At 38.4% G+C, this 27,641-nt stretch overlaps 1 protein-coding gene across 1 annotated transcript in view; it reads left to right on the top strand.

Moving 5' to 3' along the window:
• The first annotated feature begins 17,156 nt into the window (after positions 1-17,156).
• The window catches only part of ralyl (RALY RNA binding protein like), a 105,397-nt gene continuing 94,912 nt past the window's right edge, over positions 17,157-27,641 (top strand). The window contains exon 1 of the mRNA XM_083935742.1: positions 17,157-17,247. The gene's annotated coding sequence lies outside the window, so the exon portion shown is untranslated. The remainder of the gene's footprint in view (positions 17,248-27,641) is intronic.

Raw genomic sequence — 27,641 nt, 5'->3', positions numbered from 1 at the left:
ACATACATGAGCCCATTAATAATTAATGTATCTATGATTATATGTCTTTTTTCTCTCTTTTCTTCAGCTTCACCACTGACACCTCACTCATGTGCAATGTCCTTGCACACCAAACTGTGCAAAATCATTATGTGAAATCAACCGTTCAGTCGCTTATTTTATTGTTTTGTTTTTCTTTGTAACACTGAATATGTCGTTGCTGTTGGACTAATAAGATTATCTTACCTTATCTCTTCTCCCTTTGCCCTATGTTTTCCTCACCTTTATGTTCATTGTTTTATGTTATTCAATTTAAAAATATTCTTGAGTATTTTTAAAAGAAAATGGTATTTCTTGTTTTCTCGCAATTCGTCATGTGGCTGTGTTAGACCAGCCAGTTGTCAAAAAAACTGTGTTTTTATTATTACCCTCACTGCCAGAACGGGACTTTAAGCTCTGAACTTGAAAACCAGAAGAAGGAATACAGTTCAAAATGGGTGGGGAACCATATGATAAATATGTTTGAAGACTTCATGCTAATTTGCATCAAATGTTGCATCTGTCCACCTGTAAATACAATGACATTATATTCAAATACGGTTTTATCCTTTTTTTTATACATACGAACCAGCTGAAAATATTGAAGATGATGTCATTACAACTTCAAATTGACTCTCTTTAACACGTGGTGTTCCACAAGGTTCAGTTCTTGCTCCACTCCTGTTTTCTTTGTGCATGCTCCCCCTCAAACCTAACACCATTATGCTGATGACGCAGCTTTATCTCTTATAATTTTAATGTCTATGACGCTAGACACATTATAAAACTGCTTACTGCAATAAAAGTGTGATAAAATGATTGTCTTTATATCTACAGGGGTATTCTATGCAATTTAGCTTTGCATTTTCATAGGGTTGTAAATCCTACACTTCCCATAAGATAATTGATGACATTATTATGCTTATTTTCTTTAACTTACCTCGAAAAACCGATGAAGATATAGAAATAATGTAGCATAGTTTAAAACAGGTGGTGCCTCTTTAATTATCCGTCTTAAACCCTGTAAAATAATCTTGCATAACCTTTTCATATTTCCAGTTTGTGTTTACACTCTACTATAGTTACTACTACGTGATGCTAATCAGATAAGATGCTGAGATATCATTACCTTTTTTACTTTGTAGCACATTTATTCTACATACTGTCGTATGAAATGTACTATATCAACTTGACTTCATTCATTTTTTTTAAACATTCTGCTTTTATACTTGCTTACTTAGCTGTCTGCTTTTGAATAAAAGTGAAGAAGATGCCCCAAAACAAAACCAATCAACAAATGTGGTCCCACAGTGCAGCAGTAGGATGACACACAGGCCTAATTATCAGCTTATTGGAACATGATCTCAACCGTCTGCTTCTTCACATTCATCAGTCGCCTTCATCTCTCCTCTAGCTGATGTAATTAGCAAAGCCTTGTGTGTATTTTGTCTCACTGTCACGTAAATTATATAAATTAGCTCTAATGCACATTTTTACACATAAAACAGCATTGCCGCTGTGACTGGAAATATACAACTGAGAGATGATTATAGGAATCATGTTAGATTTTTTAACGCAACTCTGATGAAGTTTGGCGTTACTGTTCGACACAGTGGAACACCTGAGCAGAAAGAAAATGGTCTGAATATGCATTCAAAGCATTGCTTTTTTCATGCTCCTCCATGGGTTCAGAAATGTCACTCCTCATACTAGGTTCATAAAAAAGCCTTTGATAGTGTGAAAATTAATAGTCTTCAAACTTAACAAAGCTGTTTTCTCCTTCTCCCCATATTATGGGGAGGCAAACTTTACACAGCAGTGCTGTAAAACCCTACTGAGATGGAGCTAGTAATGTTTATTTCATTAAAACAAACCAAATCTGTTTTTGCTTAGAGGCGTCTACTGCAACTCAGCTGGTACACTTATTAAAATCATCAATGGACAAAGCTTAAAGGGACTGTTTACGTTAATGATTAAAGGTGTGTAATTAGCAAAGGACGTGTATTAGAGCATTTACACTGTTTTTTTGTTTGTGCTCTGTTTTCATGTGTACAGTATAAAGAAAATTTGTTGAAAAGACACAAAATAAAAACGATGTGTTCCTTTAGATTCAGGTGGTAGTAAAGGTGAGAAAAGCAAACCTCTAAATGTTTTTGTTCTCATGTGATCATAGCTGTGTTTTTTTGCTTTAACACTTCTCTTTCCAAAATGTCTGACACCAGTAGGGTCTCCAGGAAAAAATGGACCATCCACAGGATGAAATACATAAAACCATCAGCACTTTTGCCTGTATAATGTTGCACAAAAGCTGGTTTTCCAACATGTAACATGTAAACGAGGTTACAAATTTAGCTTTCCCTCATATTTCGTGTACTTTTTCCTCATCTCTCAGATTTAATTTGAAAACAAATGTGCATAAAATCTGACTCCTTCCAAGTGGCTTAGGAATTAATCTGAAAGTGATAATTAGATACAAGCTAAGCCCCTTGTGTATAGTTTGGAAGCATAATTAATATTCATGTTGTTAGTGTGTGTGCGTTACAAATCCCTGATGAGTAAGTGCAGCGTTCTTGTCACAACTGGCTGTTTATGCAAGTGCAGAAAGAGCCACAGTCAGCATCTGCATCTTCTTTCTAGTGCTAACAATTCACAATTAAAATGATGAGCAGCTAGTTATCTAGCACAGAATGAAAAGTAGGTAAGAAATAGTCTCTTATAAGATTTCAGATTATTGTTTTCTATTGCAGCGAATTGACACAAAGACAAAAAAACAAAACAAAAGAAGCACATACTGCACTGTATTGTTGTTCTCTGTGTGAAAATGACAGTTTACACAAATAGAAGTGGAGGAATAGATGATGCACTACACTGTTTCTACATCATGGGCAGTAAAAATATGAGCGTATTTTTTCATTAAGGACCATCAATAATTAAAAGTCATGTGCTTGAATGAAAGTTGGCCGAAAATCTCTTTCTGTTTCATTTAAGGTATTTGTCCTTACTGAGTTACTGGAAGGTGTAATAATTACATTTCTGGTGAATGACTGACTTAAAAAAAGCTGTCTTTTGCTCCGAGAAATAACAAAAAAAAAAAAAAAGTATCCACAAAGTAGTAGTAGTAGTATTTAATGATTGCGAAACAGTACTCAGATGGTAGACATACATTTTTAATGTTAGCTCTGCAAAGGTTTTAAGTAATGTTCGTCATGTGAAGGGGAAATATGTCAATAAGATGTGAAAAGAAAGGGTACATTGCCCCATTTCCTGAGGTCCATTACTGCTCCATTATGTATGTTTTCCTCAGAAAACCATTTCATATGTGTGGCACAATTATATACTCTATATATAATTCATATAGTTAGTGTAACAACAAAATATGTTCTATGTCCAGAACTGTGAAACAGCAACTGGTATGCAACTGTGAAAGCTAAGACAACAAAAGGTGATGGTTAAGTTAAATAGTAGCTACAGTATATGTACTGTACAGTAAGTAGATGAGAACAACCTGGTTCCTCAGATATTCAGCATGTTCAATGTATTTATCCAAGCACTTTAGCACTCAGGGTCACAATTCACATCTCTATTTAGAACTAATAATGGCTCATCATCATCTCTGCATCTTGAGTGTTCTTAAATTTCCAGATCTTTTGCCATGACATAGTGTGAGGACTCAAATGAAAACTACACACCTTTTTGATCATTTTAAACATCTTCGCTTTCCAAGCCCAGCTATGGTTTTTATCAAGAGAATGTTTATTTTTCCTTCGTTTATTAGTATACATGGAAACTAGACTACTACTGATACAACAGAGTAATCTATAATGCAACCTGCTTTAGTACTTTCTACCTACAAAAACAAAACAGTATGTCCCTCACTTCATCCAACACCGGTTTCTTGAAATCCACCTGAGCAGCACGGCTCGTCTGCGTGTCATCTTTTGAACATCTAGAGATTTGATGTCTCGCCTGTTTCTACCGTAACAAGCGAGTGGCTGACAGCAAAAAGAGGCTATGAGAGTAGAGTTAATGGTCTTTTGACAATCATATTGACATCACAACAGCACTTTCACTACAGTTTTGATGTATATGTAGAATATGTTACAGATATTTGTACTGAACTCAACAGTATTTCAACCTTCTCTATCTAACCGTGCATTAACACTGGGAGCAATAGGGGGGATTAAATCGCCAATAAAGCAAGTATTACGCCGCTTGCTCACATTTGTCACATTTTCGATCATCGCTAGCTAACTGAAGCTTACCAGCCTACTCTTCTGTTGTGATAAATGGAAGTTATGCTAGTGCTAACCGCAGATCTGAATGCTTTTAAAAGAACAGAAATTAGCTCTCATAGGAAGTGTGGGGCTCTTAAAGAAGAGCTCTTTAAGAGCCGTTGTGTTCTAGTGAGATCAGTCCGTCAGTGATTTAACCTCCGAAGCTGTACAGGTGCTGCCCGGTCTCCGGTAGATCTGACCAGGATCTTTTACTTTGCATTGACAGCTTTCTTTTTCTTCTTCTGGATTTCGGGCAGACTAGATGCCTAAAGGCACGTCGCTGCCATCCATAGGTCAGAGTTATATCCATTATATTATTTCCACAGGAACGGTCTGATTTCCCACAAGGACTGCAACAATGGCAGCTTTGGTGAGCCCCTCAATGAGGCTTACTGCAATCTCAACACTGATTGGCTTTCGCAGTACACTGTCACGTGTTTTTGCTTTAAAAGTACAAATTTTTCAACTTCAAGCGACGGACGCAATGGACGCAATGGACGCAATGGACGCAATGGACGCAATGGACGCAATGGACGCGAAGGGAGCAAAGGGCACAAAGGACGCGAAGGAGCAACATTGCGTGTCATTGCGTCAATTACATTGATTTTGAATAGCAGCTTGACACATTGAACGTTTTTGGTGTGAAAAACTAATTTAGATATAAATTTATGATTAAATAAAAATTCCTATGTGTGGCCACTATCATAGGCAAAACTCAGTGTAGAAAGGCAGGCAGTGCTGCAGTAGCAACTGTGAAACAAAAAACATTGGCCCTATACATGTGTTGTCACACTGTACTTTCCATATTCTCCCTTTCTTCACAGTCTGTGATATTGCAGCAGTGTATCTCAAAAGTCTACCAGTTGAGAAATTTTGATCATGTCAGCCCAACCTGATCCTGCAAGTCCAAGCAGCTTTAAAACATTTGTGTTTTCCAATTTAAAAGCAAGAGGCTCATGGCACACAGCTGGGGCTGGAAGCTTGTCAGCTTTCTGTAGGCCTCACATGCCAAAGGCACCAGTAAAAGCCATTCACTACCACTGCAAGGTTCAATTGGGAAGGAACAATAGCAGGCAAGCTCCCATAGTCTCTTTCTTGTCCTCTGCTTTCAGGAAAATGTGTATAAGGAAGGACCTGCATGGCTGCCAAAGAATTACTGGCCTCTTTTCACTATCAGCGTCTGCAGAATCTGATGACCACGGCTTCTGCCACAACCATTGGGAGCCTTCCTTCCAGAAGCACCTGTGCCTACAAACTGAAAACAAAAAACCTTCCAGTTTGGCTGAAGCAAGAGAACATGTAGCCTTGCTTGGAGACGAGCCTGGACACACACTCACTGCATTCACCCCCTTTTGTATTGGTTCACCATTTAAACATGGTCTTCAGTTTCTATCACTAAAGCATAAAAGAACATTAAGACTTTTACAAAAGCCAACAAATAAACAATATACACCGTATAAATAAAAGTAGATAGACAAAGGCTTTCTCAACATCATGTAGAACAGGTTTGCATAATTGATTAGTTTACCCTTCCATTAAGTCACCTTAACTTAATGAGCCTGAAGAATGATCTCATTTGGTCTCCCTACCTTAGGGCTCGTTTTGCTAATAGATAAATATGTAACTGTTGGGCTTTTAGGGCTTTGCCATACAGTCACAATTATCCAGAGAATTAGTACACTGTAACATTAAAGGACTACATATAAATAGAATTCATCTGTGTTGCGCATCACATGTAGGTGGAAAAATCCATAGCACACATAAATATATAAAAAATAACAGGATATTATTTTTTTTTTTAGAAGAAGTAGGAAGTATGATGAGTGCAACGTGACAGAATAAGGAAGAAAATACAAAAGTCTTGATTAGCAATACTGACCTGTGCAACACAGAGGCATTAGAGGTAGAAGATCAGAGGTGATAAAGACTTTATATCTTCAAATTCAATGACGTCCCAGGTGTTTTTTTCCACACTTGCAGGCAGATGAAGAAATAGGAGAAATACAGGTCTTAAATACCAAATCATCCTCCGTACATTTCATAAATGGCCTTGAAAATCCTGAGGACAAATTGACAATTTAAGAGTGATTTTTTTTCCCTCCCACCACTGACAAATAATGACACTAGCCATTACATGATCACATTGTGTGCAGTTGCAGCGCCAGTGCTGTTATGGGCACTCAGAAAAAAGGCAAAGAAGGAGAGGAAGTAGTGACCATGTCCGTTAGTATATATGTTACCATATGTATCCCATCATTAAGTTGAATCCAATGTTATATACAATACCCATACTTATAAGAAATACAGTGAGTTGTCCATATTTAATTAGAGCAGTCTATCCCAAAGTGAGGGTCGAGAACCAAAATGGTCAAATGTCAAATGCTTTGCAATGTGAATTCATTTTCCTGTTTAAAATACGTCTTGGAAGAAGAGCTTTCTTTTTTGTTCCTCGCATCTGTTCAGCTCAGATTATGCTTGGGGCTGTTTACTCCTCTCACTTCTCATGACCCTAGACCTGAAAATGTGTCCACACTCTCTGGCTAAATAGCGTTGAGTTTGACTTCTCTGATACATTCTCAATCATGTGAATTCATGATTTTTTTGTTTGTTTGGGTCCATGAATTAGAGATATCTTTAATGCCGTTTAATGTCGTTGGAAATCTTTAGAATGTTTCTATAACATTAAATATTCATGACTAAACCTCTCCTGTGAAATAACCACAACTTATATATATTTGGCAGAAAATCTGTGCATTAAAGAGCCTCAATGCTCATGATATGAATTTAATCAGGAAAATAGGTTTATGGGACCTTTAAAAAAAATTTCAGATCAATATTCTGGAGAATCATCCCTGCACAAAGTGACATTTACCACAGGTAAAGATAGTTTAAAGATTCACATTAAAAAACACTTAACTGATATAATTTTAGCCACACACAATTTAGACCCAACAGTGACAGTTGGAGCAATTTCATGCTTCTGTGATCGAACAAAGTACTTTAATGGTTTAGCCCTTGTGGTGTCCAGTGATATGTCAGAGCAACCCTGCTTCTACCTGTATCTTAAGCCACACATGCTCTACTGTCCAACGCCATGGTGAAAGGGCATTGCACAGAAGAACAGCAGTTCTGCATGCAAACAAATTAAATGTCATGTACTTATGTTTGTTAATTACCGAAAGGGTTTGTGCAGCACGTAGCACAATCATCCTGCCGCAGTCCCACAATGCTTCTGGTCGTGTAGTGGCCAAGGAGAGTCCAACTACTTTGTGGTGAAAAGGTCATCCTGTCTCAGCCTCTGCGGGAGCCTGTGGCAGTCACACAGAAATGGAAATGTCCCCATGTGATGTGACAATTAATCTGCCATGCTGTTAACAAGGTAAGTACATCAGATGTGTGTGCATCTGTTCAGAGGGACCTCTCTTTCTCGGCCTCCTCCCTTTTTGTGTTCCAGTTGAGATGGAGCTATTACACTGTTTACCTCCCTTTTCAAAGCCAATTATTTTGTTCATCAGAATGTAACGATGTGAGCTATTTTTTTCCAGCTCCTTGGCACAGACTGAGCACAATTAATTCAATACGGAGGCAAACATTTTCCACAAGACTCCTCTTTCTCTAAACTTAATTGGAAACGCAAATGCTTTGTAAGATGGCACTGCGGCACGCTGTCACTAAAAGTTTAGCGTCTACCCGTGTGTTTTTGTGTCTGGCCAGCTATTTGAATGTCTGTGTGCGTCTGAACCTTTGACCTGTCAGTTCATACTTTTGTTTACCTCTCTTGACAGGACATCAAAATGGGTATGACTTGGATGGGAAAGAAAACACAGTGTGAGTGAATACAGAACGCCTGTAATTGGGTCTTATTTCACAGCCAGACAGCACAGAGGAGAGTGCTTTGCTTTGCATGAGAATTACAACAACTGTTGACTGTTATTTTGATGAGAACGGCTTTGACTATTCAATTCCAATACTTATATAGCAAGAAAGCAAATGAGCAAACAGGCAAACAACCAAATGTAGTCCACAGGGGCACAGGTGCAAAGACATCTCTGCCTCTCAAAAGGAATACGTATTTGGTTTGGGGATATCTGTGAGCTCCCCAGCATCTCAACAACCATAATTTAACTGATGTAGATAAGCAGAGATAATAGCCAATACTGATACCAATTTTTTGTCGTCACATGAGGCAATTCAACAAATTTTGTAATGCACAAAAGGCTTTGTACAACGTTTTTTTTTTTACTTGCTTAGTCCTGTAATAAGATGTGTAACATCAGTTCCCCTTTACGGTGAAAATGGATAAGAAGGAGAAAACACTTAAAACTCTATATATGTTGAGGATACGTTTTAGTCGTGAAAAATGTCTATCACACTCACACTTCCCTCAGATGGCAGGCCAAAGTATCCTTAAGTAAGTCTTCTTTGGGCTAAGTCATTTAGACATTATAGGTATATTAAACATAATAAAATCAAAAAAGACAGAAGTGTGACCTTCTGAATGTCAGGTTGAGTGTAACACAAAAAATACTTTGCACATATATCCCTTGAGATTTTTAATAATCAGTATGATACAATATTACCACTGCCAAGTTCCACATAAAAGCTTTAGTCTATTTACCTGACTTGAGGAAAGGATTATGGATTAATGGAGTTATAAGAGCTTATGTTTAGTATCTGCAAATGCTGATACATCTATCTCAGTTTGTGACTTTGATGACACTGTCTTTTTGACTTTCATTCGTACATCTGAAAGACAGTTTATCTCATTTAAACCATGCACTGGTTCTAACATCTGCTTTATTACTATGTAGATCCCATTTCAGCGTATAAATAAGCTATAAATGTACAGGAACATGCTCTAGAGCTGCAGCACAGCCACAGCATCGTGTCATTATAAAAGCATCATCTTGTTATAATGAGATGCTTTTTTTCATGAGACTGTAAGTACTGGATCTCACAAGCCGCAGCTGAAGCTTGAACAGAGGAACAAAGATAGAGGAACATGCTGTCCCATAAAGAATTATGCAGCTCTCACTTTCGCTTTGCTTCTATTTCTGATAGAATAGACAAAGTTCTTTGTAGTACCTGCATACTAATGACAATCCCAATAAATACTACACTGTCAGAGCACCGAGCGAAAGGTGACACTTTCATTAGAGGAGGAATTGCAATTGGCATACATTGCATTTTCTTTGATTGTTTCGCAATAAAAGCCAGTGTTTTGCTAGCTAAATGCTTTTAATGTGAGACAGTTGTATCAGGCAATGTTTTGTTTGAATAAGCAGTGATTTGATGTAGGGTCGACCAGTGGTCGCCATTTTGAGCGATTAGTCGACTAATCGACGCACATACACCGACGACTGATAGTTGAAGTTTTTCTTGCAAAGTTTGCATGTGACCTTCTTCATATTTTAAACATCTTTCCCAACACGTTTTCTATTAATTATTAACTGTGATGTACAGCCAAAGGACCTGCCTGCCATGTCAAAAAAAACAAAACACTGACAGTGAGTGAGTGTGACTTTCTGTACCCGGCCCTTCAAATTAAAAGCCCTCCTGCCTTCAGTCACATAGATTTTCACTTAATTTTGACAAGAAACGGCTCCAAATTTTTTGTTTTTATCCTGCGACCAATCAACCAATGACATTTTTTGGTCAACCGGTGTCTGTTCGACTATTTGGGCCTTTGCAGCCCTAATTTAATGCAGCTCTCACGTAGTGTAAAGAGTGAACAGTAACTAGCCAGGCTGACATCAATCTTTGAACCCATCAGCTACCGTCTTGGGGCAACTGCCCGTATATTCTAGGATTTTCAGTGTAGCTAAGTCCTCTTTCATGCGCGGGGTCCAATTAGCAACTTGAAATGTAAGAATGGAGATGGGAGACGATGTGTCTATGATCAGATATGTGCATATGAATGTAAGTAATTGAATAAAAAAACTCCATGGACTGCTTACCTGCATGTAACCAAAGCCAGTTCAAATGTGATTGGTCAATACTTTTCAGACGACAAACGTAAACCAGAACACTTCTGGTACCAAAATCTTGTCCAGTTACTTACATATTATACTAATACTTTTCCTGATCCTCTGAGCTTCTCTCCTCTCTGTCTGTATCATTCCTGTCTCATCAATGCATGTTACTAATTCACTTCTTCTGAGTTGTTTGTGCTATGTCGTCTCTCAGGTCTCTGCTGATCGTGGTGGTGCCTGCTGCCGTGGTCCTGCATGATGCTTCCTGGTACGATTATAATCTATCACCTTAGCTGTTCTTGTTTCTACTATTCTGCTGTATTAACTGCCATAACATATAAGTCATATTCACATTACAATAGATATTCTTACAGTTACTGGAAGTGTGTCTGTCTCTGTGTCTGTCTTTGTCTCCCTCTGTCCATCTGTCCGTCTTTTCTCTCTTTCTCTCTCCTTTTCTTCCTCCCCAACAGGTGCAGACAGATGTCCGTGCTCCACAGAGCTGGGTCTGTCCGACGTTCCTGTCTGTTAAAGGGAAGGTTTTTGTTGCCACCGTGTACTCAGCGGGGGAATTATTGGGTCTATGTAAATCCTAAATAAGTCATAGAGTGTGGTCTATACCTAGTTTGTAAAGTGTCCTGAGATATTTGTTGTTAGGATTAGGCACTATAAATAAGATTGAATTGAATTGAATATTCTGTGTTCATATGCACATATCTGGTTAAGGAGTTTAGGTTAATATCAATGAGAAGCATCATTCACGATAAAACATTATTACATGCAGCATTGTTTCCTGTGAATCCCCTCTGTATGTACAGATCATCTGAATCCTGCTTGGGCGGAAATGGCTGGGTCCGCCAGGGACATTGAAAGCTACTATGTAAAAAAGTGATATAAATATATCAAACGGCTATTGCAGATATAATAACCATAAATAGTATTGAAACTGTTGAGTGGATTGGTATAATTTCATGAAATGCTGAAGGCTTATAGCTTAAAGACAAATCAAAGAATATTTGTGTCCTAATTAACTGAAGTAAATCTTATTTGGATTCAAACCTAAATTGTCTTTTAAGGTACCAGAGGCTGATGGTTTCTAGTTTTTAACACCTCTCAGATTCAAACATCAGATTTTTTGCAGGGTGTCCATGTCCATGAGATTGATTTCGGTCCCAACAGGCTGCTGTGGGTCAGTCTGTGCAACCATTGACAGGAACAAAGAGAACAATAAAAATGAAGTGGCCACATGAACACATGGGTGAGCCATTTAACTGAACCTAAAATGCATTGGTTGACATTTCTCAAATGTGCCTGGTGGTGAAAAAAGTCTTTTCCGGCAATGATTTTACAAAACACGTATATTCAATGCTGATATTAGCAAACACAGGCAATGCAGAAAAAACTTTGAAGTATATTTTCATTTTGAATCATTTGATATAATCCTTTCACCTCAAGCTTTAGATTTGTAAATGTAACCCATTTATTGTAATGTGCATCAAATCCCCTTACAGTTATGTGTGCACACTCCATTTATTTTTGATTAAAATATCCCACACATTTTCTGCAGACTCATTGACAAAATGGTAATTAAAGAATACAAATCCTCTCATTGCTTTAATAAAGGAAATTCATTCACTCCGTTTTTTTTTGTATTGCCACAGGAACCCAAGCTCTACCACACTGACAATGGGCCTTCAATTCTATGACTATACATTATAGAAAGTTCATCCGATTTAACACAAAATATCACACAAAAAGCAAACAAAGGATTTATTTCATATTCTTCTTGAATTGATTGTATCCATTCACTGAGACGTGCAATGTATTACTGAGAGGGGTCTACACCTTAGTTTCAAAAGAAGGAGATGAATAACTGAATCACAATAAAAATCTGTGTTTTGGGATTTTTTCTTTCTTTGCTGTGTTGCTGCACTTGATTCCAGCCGATAAATAATATACTAACCAATATTGATTAATGCACCTCTAGAGGAAACAACTTGGATGTGTGGAAAGACCCAGTGGCTCACATGTTTTGAGCTCTGCCTCTGATTGGCTCTTTATGGCCAAAGGCAATGAGTGGTTCTCGCACGGTGCTATACTTATGGGGATACACATACTAGGTAATGAATAATGATTCTGTTTAGCTTTGAACCTTATTTAATTTTATTTTTTAACACTATCAATGGCAAATACACTGAGATGCAGCTCAGTACAGAAATGGAAAAAGTGTTTTAGTAGTGTTTGGCCGTGCAGGGGCTGCTGATACACAAAGAGCCCCACCATGTCAAGGTTAATATGATTGATATTTCTTATTTCAGATATTCATAAAGGGCATTCCTCTAACCTTGAGTCTCTTTCTGATGCTAGCATGCCTGATCAAAAAGCCCAGACCTGAAATCTGACGGTGTATTGCAGCAAACCTGACAGCATCTACCGTGTTTATGGTCACATATGTATAAATCATGTCGGGTGAGAAATAAATTCTTTACTTGCCTGTATATCTTCCACAGCATCTGTTAAAAGTCAAAGCAACGTTTAACAGAAATTTAGATTTTTATGCCAAATGACTGTCAACGGCAATGATGTGCATTCGTCATTGTTGATTATAGAGTGTGGTATTGGATTAAAAGGTATTTTTTGGCTTTGGTTTAATTGCATTTTCCTTGTCACCTCTATCTATTCACAATCAAAGTCTTAAGTTAGACCTCTGAGGCTTTCTGAATCACCTTACTGAGTGAGTTAGGTCATGAACATCCCCTGGCATCGATAATTATGGACTGACATGTCCTGCACGGCAACATGCTGACCGTCAAGTTTAATTTATACGCACAGAGACCAATATGCTATGACAATGTTGACATATAACACTTAATGAGATGAAAAAGCGCTGTACATTATGTTACCAAAGGGACTTAAAAGGCTAAATGAAAGAAGAGGTATAGACACATATAAGGATAAGGTGCTAGATTTTGCTACAAGGAAAGTTTGATCACTGTTCCTGGACACCCATTTCTATAGAGATTGTAAAGCATTTTACATTGTGCCTCCCAAAGGCTTGGATGTGATCTGAAAAGTAAATTAAATTAGACAGTGCTTAAGGTGGGAGCAGTGCACCAACCACGGTTATGATGAATTCATGGTGACAGTTGTCTCCAGCGCTGTGTGTAACATGAACTTGTACTGAATTCTGTCTGACAACTGCAGTCAGACACTAATGCATCAATAACACATTATTACTTTCCTGTCTGGCACAATCAGTCATAACCTACATATTCAGGTGTATTTATTTAGGAAATGAGAGAGAGTTGCATTTTGCAGGACGTAATATGATTTCTCTCTTTGGGTTCTGGGCCATAAATAACGATGTAACGGTGGTGTTTCTCTTGTCTGAAGAGGGTTTAGGTGCATTGAGCGTGTTTCAGCACCATGGACAGAGCTGGCCAACTTTCAGAGTATAATGTTGCTCTTCTGAAAAATGGTACGCTATATTTCTGTCTCAGGACCATGGACAGGTTTAATACAATTTGTCCTGAGTGTGCTAACCCTACATTCCAGTACCCATTGTACCTACCATTAATATGCCAGAAAGATATTTAGTTTGTCAAATGCACTGTGCCAAAATACCAGGATTTCCTTCTTCACCTGGTCGGAATTTACAATACACAAGTCAGTGTGCTTTTCTGGCTATTCTGACCCACAATCCTTTGTGCAGAATTTATGAGCAAGACGGTCAAAGTTCAGGTCACAATGCAGTAAAACCCAATTGTATGGATAATGCATTCAACATTATATACTATACAGTATAAAAGCAGCCGCAGTAGACAATAAACTTAAAAAGATGTGACTAAGAACTTGGAGTTTCTATTTATTTCAGCACCATGGACAGAGCATAACTACTTTATAAGTATGACGTTGCTCATGTTTGTGCTAAATAATGCTATACAGTCTTTCAGCTTCAGCACCATGGACAGAGCTAATACTGCTGTTTGTCAGAAAAGTGCTAAATGTTCTTAATGGACAGGGTTGGACAACATTAAGGGTGTAATGATGTTGTTTATTCTTAATAATGCTTCACAGTCTTTCAGTTTCAGCACCATAGACTGAACTAATACTTATGTTTGTTTTTAAGGCGTTAAGTTTTCTTAATTTGGATGATTTTAAACCAGTGTGATACTGGTTGCCATTTGTCCTAAATGTACTACACTCTCTCAGTTTCAGGGCTGAGTGATGTGAAAAATGTGATTATTGTTTGTTTGTTTTCCATTATGCAACAATCCCTTTAAGCACCACAAATAAGGTTGAGTATAATTAACAGTAGTGAAAGAAATAGATCCACATGCTTGGTAGCTCATGTTAAAAAGATGTTAATGCTCTGAGTAAAGTTTCATGCTGATGAATCTAGAGAGGCACCATCTCCCGTGTATTTATTAGAGGTCTGAGGAAGAGCTGTGTCCTCCGAACGTTACTCACAGAACTAAATTCACTCTAACAGGAGCTACTTGCTGTGTGGATCTATTTTTTGAGTTCCTCTAGATATTTGTTTGATCCAGTTTGACTTTTTTATTGTTTTTTACCAAAATTAACAGTGTGTCATGTCCAAAACTGTTCACTTTAAAGCATGTTTACTAAATTCAAACATTGTCTAAATGTCTTTTAATACCTCATATAGCAAACTCAGAATATATAATAATGCAACCTAAAAAGGCGTGCACAATCTGTGGTCACAGACCATGAAACAGCTTACCTTATGCAGACAGAAATAAAGCTACACGTAATGAACTGTTAGATGAATTACCTGAGAAGAATCCAAATTTGTTTTTTTATTTTGCTATTTGACGTATTATAATGTTGTCCAAATAGTGAATACTGAATACATGAACAATTCCGGGCAGAGTTTACTGTTGTGAGTGTATCCGCGGTCATTTCAGCACCCTGGACAGAGTAAGGTGTAAATAATATGCCTGTGTCTAAATCATTTACTAATTTACCAATAAATGTCATATTCACCAATGTGTAGAAGGGAGAATTATCATACATATCATGAAAACATATATCATACATATCATGGTTCGTCTTCAGTGTTCTACCTCTGTTTCCATGGACAGGACTGTGTGATATTACAGTACAGCTGTGCCTCTATTACATACTACATACTAATTGTGTACAGTGTGTACTATACTAATTATCTGAATATGCTATTTTTGTAGTTTGTCTAGAATAAAAAAAATAATTAACATATTTGTCATGCACCGTTTTATGCAAACAGGAACTTCTACAATATGTGTTGATAGGGCATGAAATCAAACTATAAACTATTACTGATTAAATGTCACATAAAGAGCAAAGTGATTTTCTAAAGACGTAATAGGCATTGAGCTGTTTTACAGTTTTGCAACACATCAAGGGAAGATGGCATTCATCAACAGCCCATTTTAAAAATCCAACATGTTTAACATGCATGCTGACTTTGGGAGTTTACTTGATTTAAAAACCTTACTACCATCTCAAAACTTAGAACTCAGAAGCTTAGAATTAGCATGCAATATGTCTTATGGATTTGGGAGACAGCTGTCCTCTCTCCTCCCTAAGTTTCAGCACCATGGACAGGGACAAGTGATATAATTAACATGATACTTGGATTGGCTTGTCCTAAATGCACTACAGTATATTCTGTTTCAGCACCATGGACAGGGCTGGGCTGATAATGATACTATTTTTCATATTCGCCAACTGTCAATATTATAGACTGAGCTAGTATGATAGTATGGATATGATACTGTGCTGTCTGTCCTGGGTGTGCTGTAACCGTTGAGCAGCCCCGCTGTTACAGCCTACAAGGACCCTGCATTCCTCATAAGAGAGCCCGAGACACGCGGTGCATAACAGCTCGTGCCTCTACTGAATGACAGAAAAGCGTGTCCGGATCGCGCCGTGGCGCGGACACCGAGTGAGCTCTGCATCTTTAAAACAGAAAAAAAAGAGCGAAAGAAAAACACACAACCAGCTCAGTCATAAGTGCGGGACGATAAGGACTACCTCTTTTTACTTTTGGAGAAAGCCAAGCCGTTAGGAGAGCATTCAGCATCAGCTGTTCAACACTGGTCTCTCATTGCTGGAAGTCGGGGCTGAATGAGTCACATGACAGAAGTGGAGGCAGAGATCTAGAGAAAAGGCATAGCATTTCGGCTTGCACCGCCATACTGTATTTTGAGCCATATCACATTTTTATTGCAACATTTTACTCCCGCTCGGTGAGTACATTTCCAATGGCTTTTTTGTAAGCATTTTTTGTCTTTTTAATTGCCCCCTTTTTTATTTTTCCTCCTTTTGCTGGTGTTTGAATTGAGCTTTGACGTGGTGGTTTTGAGCGTTTTTCACATCCAGGCTTCAAGTTTTTAGCATGCAGTTATTCTGATCGAGAGTACCAAGAGGGTAATCGGTGCGGTATCGGTCTTGAGAAAGCCTTTACTTGCTTGCAGTTTTGTTTCGAGGGTCGAAACCAAGCAGCTTTTGTCAGTATTGAGATTTTTCAAACAAATTATTGGTGGTTTTGAAACATTTTTATTTTTTTGTTTCTGTCGACTTTTGCTGTTGCTATGCTTTGGTTTGCATTTTGCAGTGTTGTTTGTTGCCTCCGAGTTTTGTGATTTTGATGTGTCGGTGGATCCCACCGAGCAAACCCTTTGCTTTTACTTTGTTCCTCTTTTCTTTATAAGAAGGAGTCATTTTTAAAGCCCCATGGCGTTTTAACGTGCTACTTTTCTTGCAGCTGAGCTCACAGGTTTGTTGTTTTTGTGTTTCTCTCTCTTTTTTTCGATTTCATTATACTTTTGCTGGTGGCAGTGTCAAGTATTTTTGGATGTTATCGTCTTTTCGACTAGATGATGCTGGGTGGACGAGGGGAGTTTTGATTCTTGGGGGAATTCAATGCGTTTTTTGTTTTCTGTATCAACGAGGATGAACAGACATTTTCCCTTTTGCAGGTATAATATGAGTGGATAAGTGACACGTTTCTGTATTTACAATAAAGAATAAGGTGACAGAAATATGCACCTGTGGCTGACGTGTTATTTTGCAAGGCTGGCCAAATTGTTTATTAGAGAAGGCATTCTTTATCAATGTTATCTGAAGGTTACCTGATCTGATCGATCTGTCCATAACGCTTCATTAAAAAAAAAAAAAAAAAAAGAAAGAAACACAAGTGACGCGATCAACAATTCAAGAAGGATTGGAAAACACTGATTGATCACAATGTGCTCTTGGTTTTGAGTTCAACAATCTTCAAGCCGTCGCAGCTGAGGAGTAAATGTAAGTAGCTACATGCAGGTCCTTTGGAAGGATGCACTGTAATGACTGTAATGATCCCACTGATAAAGTATAAAAAACACCCATATGTCCAAATAACAACCCTCTTCGCTGCAGCACGCTTTAAACTGCAGTAGGCTACAGCTACCACGTTGGGGGGGGGGGGGGTTACTTTGCACTAACACAACACTTAAGTGCCCTCCTTATTGCCGGACCAACTCATATCGGCTTTTGTAGGCCTACATTCATAAATACTCTTGGATTATGTGTCAAATCTGATTTTGCAGGAAATGAATAGAGCCACTGACAGAACTAAAGGAGGACTTGGAGTGAATAACAGTAATCCTCCAAGAGGGAGGCAGGTTTAACTTCAGATTATTTGTGTGCTGCAGGACCGTAAATAGTTGTCATGTACGGTAGCCTTAGAAAAAAGACATGTATCACATCACTGTTCACTGTCTTTCGTAGGTTACATTAGCCTTGTGTATTTTCTGTGAGTCATTTGTGCGAATATAACATTGCGGTCTGTCCATGAACCTTCTCTGTGTTGAGGACATGAGTGAAAAAGTACTGCTGCACAAACCTTATCTGACATCATCTGACATGGTAGATCAGAATCTGTGCACCCATATGTGGTGAAATGATAAATACTGAATGCAGAACTAGGCTGGTAAACTTTTAATACGGCACAGTGATTAGAACCATTAAGATAATACGTTTCATCATGTATTAAAGGGCTGTTATCATGTATTGATTCCCCTGTCATCTGTTAAATCTATGCAGCTCATAATAAAGATAAAGAGCCACAGGGAGACTTTAATGGTTTTTATGTTGTAAGACAATTTAGAAACAGTATGGGGAGTCCTATCTTTGCTTTCAGTGTTCAGTTGTATCACAGAGCTGGAAAGAGGGGTGTTATAATACAATCCAATAGTTTGATTCTGCTGCAGTGATTCAATGCATTATCATTATTTTGCCAATGATTAGATATGACTGAAAACAGCAATCTAAAAATCTGCTCAACAGAAAAGTCTTACACCAAGTCACAAGTGTAAAGAATGATTTTAATTTTCAAGGCCTTTTATTTTTCGCCTCAAACCACAGCATCTCATTGTCTAGATGTTATTTTCAACAACTTCTTCAAGGCAACACGCAGCACGCTCTTGTTTATTCCTGCAGAATGAAGAACAAACATCTGCAGTCACATCAAGACATTTTTTAGCTGTGCCAAGAGTCACATTTTATGTAAATCCACTTTAACATCTCAATTCTTGCTTGTCAAAGCTTGAACCGTTGCATCACCACACATCGATGTTTCTCCAGTTGAGAGGTGTTTCTGCCACTCTGTCACACTGTGAGCTCCTGGACATCTCTCCTGCTAAGCATTATGATAGCTTCTATTACGTCCTGCGGTGTTGTGTCTCCCCTCCAGGCAGGTTTCCTCTTATCTGGGCCAAGCCAGACCTACACAGGAGACTCACAGAGAAATATGATAGCTCTGGACTGAATATACCTCCGCTATCATGAATTAAACATCATGCAGGGGCAAATTGTATACACTAAGCATGTGCTTAACTACGTGTGTCTGCATGTTTGTTGATCTGAATGTGAGCAAAACAACAGTTTAGGTTTCAGCATGACAGCGTTGGCCAAATTGAAACATAATTGATATGCTTTGTATTGCATATTTCATACACATGTGTAATTACTATGGGATGTTAGATTCGGTTGCACTTGGTATGAACACTGGAACCCTCAGAGATAGTTAGGAGCACAGATGCATCCTTCTCAGTCAGCACACATACATTCTTTACAGTAAAATGTCAACTGTTAAGGCTGAAGAGCGAGCAGAAAAGCACACAGATTTAAGATGGGAGATGTTTTCACACATAATCTCTAAGATGTTGGCAGGGAGTCTAAAATAAGTTATATAAGAAGCAGCAGTGGAGCTTTAGTGGGTTTATTGGCCTTATTGTTTCATATATGCACAAAGGTAGTTGAAAGTTACATTGCAAATGTCCTTTTATGTCCTGACATCAATCTAATGTCTTGTAGCTGCAAAGTCAATCTAAAGTTTACTGAAAGTTTTCCTGACTTAAAGCAATCATTTGATTTTTTTTTTTAACTGGTGTTGTGTGGGGTATACTTATTCAGAGTCAGTGTTTTTCCAACAGTAATGGCAAGAAGCGGGTAGGAGTATATGCACAGAAGCTTAGTAATGTACTGTTGTGGACAGGGGCAGCAGCTTAATGTATTTTAGCGTGTGAGTGTACATTATGTTTTGAATATTTTCACCACTTCATGTTGCCTTAAAACAACCCCTTTTAGGTTTGTGTGGGGCGAACTCAAGCCTTTATCTATGCTCATGTTAAAGTCACCTGCTGCCTTGATTAGTTAGGTCATTGTTTCATAACACTTTAAAACAGCAAAGTCACACAATAACATTAACTAACTTTAATCAGAAAGATTGAAAGATAAAACCTGCATCCTTTATTCTTGTTCTTCACTGAGGGAGTGGGTTTGCTTTCATACATTAATATCAAAATGTATTTTGATAAATATCATGTCTTTTGCTGCATAAAAGTGCTAGCTTTGTGAGACCTTCCTGATCTGTCAAGCCCCATTGTAATTTACTCTCAGATCAGTATGGTAACTTGCGGTGGTGAAAATTTGGAAAAGTTTTCCAAGTGACCGAACCAATCAGCGTTGGTTTTGAGGCAGGTTTAAGTGTGACGCAACAAGAAGCGACTGTTTAGTGTAAACAACATGCCGACTTCCACGGATGAGATGAGCGCAGCTATCGAGCAAGCCGCTCACTAACTCTTTGTTCTCTTGGATCCTTCTGTTGAATATGGACCGGGCTCCTGAAATTGTGCCTTTTATCTGTAAACTTGCATTACACAAATGGTAAATATCCTTTACCCACGTGTTGTTTACTTTCTGAGCTTTGCCTCTACGCTGCTAATATGTCATACGCTTTGTTGATCTGATTGGTTGATTTGGCCTGTATGTTGATGACAGACAGATGGTTTATCCAACATTAACCAGTATTTCCCCCCCTTCCCAAAAGATCTCCAAACCAGAGTTCCCTGATGGATTTGCTGAGCAAATGAGAATCAATCCATCCCGTGGAGTCAGGTTATGAAAGAGCTCTATCTACTTAAAATCAAACCTTCTTTGAGTGAGACCTGATACATTAAGTCTACTAATAAATACTGTTGAATTTGAATCTTTACCACAAAGAGCATTGTCCTGAACAGAAAACTATTTTTCATAAATAAAAACATAGATTAAATGTAAGTGTTCGTGGTAATGTTCACATCAGGGATCTGTGCTTGGATCCAAGTGCACTTGCCCCCAAAGTCCAGAATCAGAATTCTCTCTATTGTCTTTATACATATCAAAACAATAAATAAAATAAAAATTAAAAGAGAGACACAAAATCAATCAAGTCAGTAGGCAACAGCTGGCAAATAGCATGAAAACAAAATGCCTTAAAAGCGTTTACAAATGTTTAAAATGTATATTTACAAAATGGTACAGTATATTATAAGTTATTAGATAGTGCAAATCATTTTGTCTCAGTCAGTTAGCAGCAATTGGTTTGTCGATCCACTCCAGGGTCCACTTGAAGAAGGTGGTGCTGAGTACAGCTCATGTGTACTCGAGTGGACTGCTATTTGATGCAAGTAGCAGTTGGTGAGGTAGAGTTGCAAAGGCATTTCACTACGCCAACGGTCTCCTCCTAAATCTGCATCGGCACGCTCTGTTCTCACCCTCTGACCTGCAGGGCCATGACTGTTGAAGTAGGAAGGAGGGTGAGAGGGCCTTTCTTGATATTGTCTCCAAAACATGAACAACAGTAGGCATGTTATGAAGGATTGGCACGCTTTTCCACACCTAAAATGAGAAGTAAAAAACATTCAGAAGAGGTGAACAAATTAGGGATAAAATCTGAGGGGGGAGAGTTAACAGATGAGTCACTGCTGCTCCTAAAGCTTAATTTCTCAAATTAGCATATCAACCTTTTAATCAACTCAGAGCTCCTTTCATCTGGATTTTGACAGCTGGAAGCCCTTGCCCACATATCAAACTGATGGCTGACATGTACATCATGTTTCACTCTCTCAATGAGGCTTTCTCTTCCTGCTCCCCCCTTTTAACAGATAAACAGCTTACCTTTGGCGTGACTCATTCTACTGAAACGAGTGTTAAGTACTTTACTGTCCTTTTCTGAGCTGTTAATTTGATAAGTGAGGGGATCTTACACTTCATATTGTGGGCAATTAAACCCATATCTGAAGAATAGGGTCAGGCTGAATGACTTTCCAGTGTCTATTATGGGAACCATTTGAGTTATAGCGCATCACTTAAATGGGACTTTTGCACCGACATGTTGAGAAGTGATTGTACTTTTAGAACTTCACATGTTATATAATATAGTTAAATTTCATTAATATTTGGTCCTGAGTGCGTCATTATTTGAAGCTTGGTGATAATGAAGGCATTCAGGGAAGTTAAAATAGAAATCAGTACTTTTTAAAAACAGTAAATATTCTTTTATTTGAACTTTGATAAGGATTAAGAAAACAAGAGTGAGAGTTGGCGCATGTGTGTGTGTGTGTGTGTGTGTGTGTGTGTGCGTGTGTGTGTGTGTGTGTATGTGTTTGTGTGTGTGTGCGTGTGTGTGTGTGTGCGTGTGTGTGTGTGTGTGTGTGTGTGTGTGTGTGTGTGTGTGTGTGTGTGTGTGTTAAAAGGAGTAACTCACAGCCGTAAAAATGCAGTTAAAAGGGGCCAATTAAGCCTCAATCACCTCCCTCTTTCCTTATCAAGAGCTAACAGAGGAATTACTTTTTCTATTTTTAGAAGAAATTAGGGTTCACACTGTCTGATAAGGAGTATAACCTAAACTCACAAAGATAAATGGATCTTTACATGTTGCGTTACGCTGAAATTCTTTCACTAAAGGAAGCAGCGTAAATGCTGTTTTGACAAATTTGTCAGCTCAGTGGTGCAGATATCGATCCAGCCAACCTGATAGCTTCCAGGCTTCATCCGTTTCAGGTCGAGTTATCAAATTCAATACAATGTTCTAATCACGCCGTTCATCAAATTACGTTCAGCAGCGGCATCACAAGGGGATCAGAAAGTCCAGAATTAGTTTTCAGATTACATATAGATTCAGCGTTGAAGCCCCTGATACATTTGTGTGTTGTCTCTTTTGTTATTAGACGGGAATAAATCCCATCACGACACCCCGCCACCCACCCCGACCCCAAACACCAATTTGTTTCATCCCACTTAACTTTATGGCATATGAATGCATGTTTTTCACATCCGTCGGAGGAGCATCATCATTAAATTTTAGCCCCCAGGCAGGAAGATGACCGCACAAAAGATGACTCGCTCATTTTCTGCTCGTGTCTGTCTTTCCTAAAAGTAATGGAAAAGTCTCAGCTCTTGGTATATATAGAATTATGGAAATGTGGCTGAAATGTTTTGGTACATTGTTGCTCCATAAAACATTATGAATATAATACATACACAAACTCCCAAATACATCCATAAAAATCATCCGCTGGGGAACAGGGGAATGAAATAGAGGCAAAACAACTTTCGAAAGCAGATGGAATAGTAAGATTTTTATTTCTTTTCTGACCTGTGTATGAGTGATAAGAAAATATCATCATAGTTGCCTGGTACCTGGTAGCATCAGATTATTTATTTTTTCCCACCAGGGTGAAAAACTAACTTTATTCATTTGTTTATTTCGGGCATGTCAGTTAGATCAATCATCATCACACATTATCTTACTTTAAATCATACAATTCACATGGACAAAAGGGAAGGCGGGAGAGGCAAAAGCTTATCTAGTCCTGCAACTTTGCTGAAATATAAAAAACACCAAAAAGAGCAGGATAAATAAAAGCAGCAGAGCACCATCAAGTAAAGGGCACTATAAAATGCTAAAAGCAGCATTAAAAAGAAAATTAATGCAAACTATAAAACATAAAATAACATGGAAGAGGTCTTAGAGGTCAATTTGTCGGGTTCAAAATTGTGATTGCACTTGAAATAGAAGACTTGAAAAATGGACTTTGTCGCCAAAGGCACAATTAAATATCATAACATTAAGATGCAACAGCCAGTACCGCTGGCAATTTAGAAATGACCCGGGCATAAATAAAATAAGTGTAGAAACATCATGCATGTGGAACATTTAATTGTAGAAATCATTTGTGATTGCTAGATAAGTAGTAGAGCATTCCCCATGGCAATTACGGCATAAGAGTCTAAGTGCGACCCGCACTTCTCAGGCACATATCTGATAAGGCTAAGTGGCTTCGTGGTGTTCACTGAATCCGGGAGAGAAAAGTAAACAAACAAACTCAAATAAAGAGAGGCAGATGAGCAGTGTGAGGCCTTCCAGAGCAGGTGGCCCAGTCCTCCAGATGCTGCAGAGAAGTAGCGAAGCAGATAATGTCCTGTCTAGATTACCTCAGGGACCCCGATTACAATGCTCATCTGGGTCAGCTCCAGGCTGGTTCTTTAGGGATCAGCTGTTCTCACTGTCGTCCTGCCGGCCTCAGCTGTCCCTCACCTGCTTATGACCAGTTGTGGAGGAACTGACACTGAAAACAGCGTCTCAAAAGACATGATGTACTGCACTGTATAGCTCAAGTGTGGTTGCATTATTGACTATATGGATATTGCTTTGACTATATCTGCATGAAGACACATTTCATAGGCAATGGAAGTATTATTGAGTGGGCATACTGACCCATCTGACCCCTTAGACTCCTGGGCCAGATCCTCTGTTTAAAGTACATGAAGCATTTATTGTCAATCAAAATAGACACAAACTGACGACAAAGAGATGCAAAACAACCACAAAGACTCGAGAAAAGGCTACACAGAGACAGAAGAAATGACAACAAAGACACAAAAAACTACCACGAAGAGATACAAAATGGCTACATGACAAAGTGAATACAAGGAAAACCAAACAACTGAGATGCAAGATGATGACGCTGAACAACTGCAAACACATGCAAATTGACTAGAAAGAGATGTAAAACAACTGCAACAAGATTAAAAAATGACTTCAAAGACAGACAAACTGACCACAAAGACACGCAAAATGACTACAAAGAGTCACAAATGGACTGTAAACAGAGCCAGAAAACGACAACGAGATGAACAATTAACACAGAGAGACACAAACTGACTACATAGACACTCAAAACAACCGCAAAGAGATGCAAAATGACAACCGTAACATGATGCAATCTGACCAAGAAGAGATGCAAATTGACAATAAAGAGATGCAAACCGACTATAAAGGGACACACAAAGAAACAGTATAAACAAAACACAGTTTCACAGTTTCAGTGTGGCTACATTTGTAGTTTTGCTTCTCCCTCAGTCTGTGAGTCCTGCTCATGTAGGCGGGCTGAGAGGGACCCTGATTATCCTTAAGTTTATAATGCAGTTTTAAAAGAGGAGTTAAAGGTTTAAAAACAAGTTTGTACCCATGAATAGTCACATCACGTCTTCACGGAAATTAATGTTTGCCAGCCTGGACAGTCTGGTCACTTTATAAAATATTTAATGTTGATTTGCTGCGTCTGGACAGACTGCTTGCTTATTGTTATTACTGTTGTTAAGTTTCAATTTGTCTTTTTCTGTAGGCAAGAGCTACTAACTTACCTTAAGAATTTAAATGGGGGGTCAAAGAGTTCTCTGTAATGCAGCACAATGTTTTAAAGGTGATTTAAAAACAAGTCAGGTGCTTTTACAGTTTTCACAGTGTTATTGCAGCATCTACAGAAAGTATTCAGGCTCCTTCCCCTTTGCACCCTTAATTGTGCAAACAATCAAAGCTACATACAATAACACAATATGTGTTTATGTTAATGTGATGTAAAAAAAACATATTTCTGGAAATATTTTGCACATTTTTAATGAATCAAATGCTTTATAGATCAAAATCTAAATATGGCATTAACAGGAGTCTACAGACTTTTCCACACTCACCCAAATAAGCCCTTCTGCATCCTTTTTAAAGTCATCAGTGTAAAATAGTATACATATATTAATACAAATATTTAATTTTTTTATTGATACAATGCTGTAGTATTAATTCTACATTATACAGAACATATCAAGAATCAGATACATAAATAAATGCAAGCAAATGTATGCAAATGTATGCAAATGTCCATAACAGGCCTAATAGATTTGGTGTACTCAGTAATAGGAAGACGGTGTAAGTGTGGAAATATCACAAGTAGACATTTCAAGTAGATGCACCCAGAAAAAGAGGTTGAACGAAAAAAAAAAGGAAATATATTTCAACACACAGGCATCTTGACTCACATACCCACGAGGATCACGACCTCAATTTTCAGTGTCTGCCACTAGGAAAGCACAGGTGCACTCAAGGAGAGACGGCTAGCTAGCTCGCTAGCTATTGAGTTTGTGTACCCCTGAGGGCAAAAACATGTCCACCGAGTGAACCTTTTATGTTCTTCTCAACAAACGGTTCAGTCAGGGGTGGTGAGGGACTGTATGTGATGGCCAAAATGTATTCTGCTCCACATTCAAACTTTGATTGAGCCTGACAGTGAATCCTTAACTGACTACAGCATATGGATCGACCAAGCGCTCTTCATTCGTAATGTTGTCTGCCTTTATAGGTTGCTACTAACTAGGAGAACGTCTTTCTTTATTACACTTTATTACAGTCTTCTGTATGGGACGCAAACAGAACCCAACCCTCCTCCGCTAATCCCTACTGTGTGTTTTGTGTGCATGCAAACATCTCTGCAATTATGCATCCCGAACAGGATTGCATGCTCACCAGATTGAGATTAGGAATGGCAAATGTCTGTCTGATTACACTCTACAGGGCCACAGTGGCCCTCTGAGTAAAAAAAAAAAAAAACATCTGTCTCGCTAAAACGTAGCCCTACTCACCAGCGTGTTTATGTTTAAAAATAGAACCCCCATCATTTAATTCCCCACTTAGACTCAAAAAGCAATCTTCTCCTGAAACATTAATAGCTTGTTGACATCTTGCAGTGAGCCACAGTCAATCAGGTGGAGTGTGTAAATAAGGCTTCATTCTTCATATTGATTTTTCCTCCAGGTTTTTGACATCAGAGGAAATCATGGAGCTCATTGCCGTGTGTTCTCGCAGATACCGGCGGCTATTACAGCCTTTACTTCTGTTTCCATCCACTTTCTCTAATAAACATCATGAGGCTGCACTCATCACTGTGCAGAGACATGGTTTGAATTTTCGCCTCATTTATTGGTGGGGACGGGGATGGGAGGGGGATCTCCTATTTATTATAAAGCACCTGTATCCCTCAAGCAGCTTTGTCTTGCGTTATTAAAGGATATCAATTTTACTTATTCTCCAAACTATAAGTCTCTCCAGAGTATAAGTCGCACCAGCTAAAAATGCATAATGAAGAAGAAAAAAACATATATAAGTCGCACTGGACTATAAGTCGCATTTTTTGGGGGGAAATTAATTTTTTATAGAAATCAGAGACCAAGAACAGACATTTTATCAAATGAGAAAGTCATTTATATTCATCGCCTTGGCAACTACCTGGGTGTGGAGATGTAACTGCACAGTTAACAAACCTATCCCAGCAGCACGTTGTTCAAGCACCCATTTGTGAGCTTGTTCCTCTAGCCGCGGCCATCTAGCTTTTAGCCCGCATAAGCTTGTTTTGTTTTCTTGTAGTTAAGAGTATCCTACGCTTTTCGCCAGGCCGTCACAAGTTTCTCGCTCACTCCAAACTTTCGTTCTGCTGCTCGATTACAGTTTTCATTTTCAGCGGTAAAGGAGCAACAGGAGTAGAAGATTCTGGCACAAAAGCCTAGAGCGCAACCTCGCAGCAGTCAGTGTGAAAATCACGAACATGTGAAATTATATATTTTCATATACAGTATAAGTCTCATGACCAGCCAAACCATAAATAAATAAATAAATACAGTGCTTCTATGACTCACCTGCCTCTTAGGTAATAGTAATATTTGTCAGTTTGTCTGAATT

This window comes from Echiichthys vipera (genome assembly GCF_963691815.1).
Source record: "Echiichthys vipera genome assembly, chromosome: 21".
In the NCBI taxonomy this organism is placed as follows: Eukaryota; Metazoa; Chordata; class Actinopteri; order Perciformes; family Trachinidae; genus Echiichthys; species Echiichthys vipera.
Note: the sequence above shows the minus strand (reverse complement) of the source record. Positions and strands in the feature narration are given on the sequence as shown.